We start from the raw sequence: 2,796 nt of genomic DNA on the forward strand, positions 1-2,796 counted from the left end.
CAGGTAGTGCTGGAACTTGTGCAAAAATGAAATGAAGCGCAGCACTTGGGGCTGCATGCATATTTACACGGGACAGTATGTACAGGAGTGGAAAATCAAGCACCCCAGAGCTCGAAGGGTTAACTGACCCTGATCGGGTTAATCCCAGATGTGACAGACTCTTGCCATGCCTGTCTCTGCGTGACGGCTGATTCTTTTTTCCTCGCCCTCTTTGCTAAACCAGGATTGTCCATTTAAAGTGATTTTGCTTAGCATGTAAAACACCAACACAATTTGTCACAGAGATTAAAGACAAGTCCTAATGAAAGGTGTAGCAACGAATCCTGCAAATGGCTGAGGCATTTTTCTGAGTGGAGTTCTGTGTGGGTTTGAGTTTGTAATACATGCCTTTGATATAATGGCATTTTATTCGTCCTTGGACCTGAACACTTGGCCTCCATCTTGCCTTGTCTTGTCTTGTCATCTCCCTTGCTTTGGGACTTTTCTGTGATGTTCAGCTTTAACATGCCACATTGACCCTGCTGTTAAATCATTCAGTTATGTCTGTGTTAGTGCTTTGTCATGTAAATGAGTTTTGGACATAAATAAATGTATTCTCAACATTTAAGTATCGATTACCCAGACCTCCAATGGCAACCGCAGTTGTTTTAATTTTTTACAGCAGCTACAGTACCAGACACTGACCACAAGAGGGCGAAGGTTTCACATTTTGGTGCACACTGATAGGATTCTGAAAATGGGGGTTTCCAAGCAAGTCCAGGGGGACCTTGGGGAACCTAGTCGTATTACATAAATTACTACTGTATCACTAACTTAAGGCTAACACATTACTAATATGGTTAAATGGAATTTTCAGTACAAATCTGAACTGTGCAAACACATAATATTTTACCAATTTGAGAGAGCACTAATGTTGCATATTAGGAGTCAACCAGTCATTGGTAACAAAGGAAAACAGGAAACGCATTTGTGCTGAAATAAATGATCTGTGGTTGAAAGGTCTCCTTTATGCCAAAACACCTGTCAGGTCCTAAGCAGGGAATTTAAATAAGGGGATTTACAGATGAACATGGCTTCTGTTCAGAGAACAAACCAAAAATACTAATTCTGATTTTTTACGCCACAAAATTTGGGGTGGTTTTGGTTTGGTGCAATTTACTTTGCATAAATTCCAGCAGACCAGCTGCACCTTGCTATCAGTTGTAATACTATTAACGGCACTGCTTTCATACATGGTCTCAGTTTTATATTCTCAAACCCGGTGAAGGTAGAAAAAAATCCCTTCAGTGCCACTAGTTCCAAACTGGTACAGATGGCATGGGGTTTACAGTGTGGGTGCACTACATAAACATGGAAAATTAAACGCAGTGGTTTCCACTGATTGTCAGAGGGGGCCTTCCTCATTCCAGCAGATACAGTGTGAGCATATTGAGTATTTCATTCTGGTGAAGTCAGATACAGATTTCAAATGGGGAAGAATGGTGTTGTATAATGTACAGAGCACCCACCGGCTGCCAGGTATATGTTAATATGCGTTCAGGTTGCAACATAATGGACAGTTTTCCTTCACCTGGTCCATACCTTCTACCCAGTCCTCCTTCCCGCTCACCAGTGAGAAATTAACAGGGCTCAGTGAGGTATATCTCTAAGCAGATTGCACATTCGGAATCCGATTACCACAACTCTCTGCTCCGGGGCTGGGTCCCCAGTCAGGAGCAGCCTCTCTGAACGTGAGAGAGGCCTTATACCTCCATTTCTCACCTCTCTTATCACGTTTCCAGACTGCTGGTTCAGGACACTGCTGAGTGATGTCCGTCTGTCGAAAACCCCATTAAATCCCCAGTGATCCAGCCCCTGCTGTGAGGAAGAGGCTGCGGGGTGCCGGTGGGACGGGTGGGGAGCCGAGAGCGGGGCGCTCAATAAACCGGAGCCCCTATTTGGGTTAATCGAATTAATCGCTCTGCCCCCCCTCTCAACCCCATATGTGTCTTCACCAGTCTCATGCCAGGAAGTAGTTAACAAAACAACTCATGCCCGGATTTCAGTGTAAAAAACAACACGTGTCTCCTGCCACCAACAGATGCAGCAACACATTTGTGTTCACTGCGGCTTCTCTAAAGAGCCCCCCCCCCCCCCCCCCACCCCCACCCCACATACACACACACACACACACACCACTCCCAGCACTGGTCTGAGAAGACCAGGAGACAGGTTCAATGTGGTTCAGCAATCCTGCTCTGCATTTACAGGTTAACAGCCTCTCTGTCTTCACGGAGACACCTCTGGATATTGTGAATGTTTGTGAAAAGTGCCACATAAAAGTAGATATTGTGATGAATTTACAGTGCAACCATTTCCTATTAGTTTAATAAAGCATAATGGACCTACGTGTCTGTGAGGGACAAGGGGGGGGGCTGATGCTGAATTTCCTGTTTCATGTTATTTTCATTTATTCTGCATGAATATGCGCCTTTGGCAACCAGAGACCGACAGGGCAGCGCACATCTTTCGGATTTCCTGAAGTTTTCGGTTATGCTTTTCACAAAGGCCACTAAGCTGATTTTTATTATATACCCAACATATAGCACGCGATGTTTTTATTACAAACGTTACACACGGCAAAAAGAGTTGTCCATATATATTTATAGATGCATGAACGCGCGCGTCCATTTCTGTGATTGTGTGCAGATGTACTACAAAGTAGTCAAATGTAACGCCAACGATACTTCGGAAATGAAGACGGTGGTTTTTTTTTTGTCTGTTTCACCATGTATTTTTTAATGACGTAATGATGAG

The sequence above is a fragment of the Megalops cyprinoides genome, chromosome 4 (assembly GCF_013368585.1).
Source record: "Megalops cyprinoides isolate fMegCyp1 chromosome 4, fMegCyp1.pri, whole genome shotgun sequence".
Lineage (NCBI taxonomy): Eukaryota > Metazoa > Chordata > Actinopteri > Elopiformes > Megalopidae > Megalops > Megalops cyprinoides.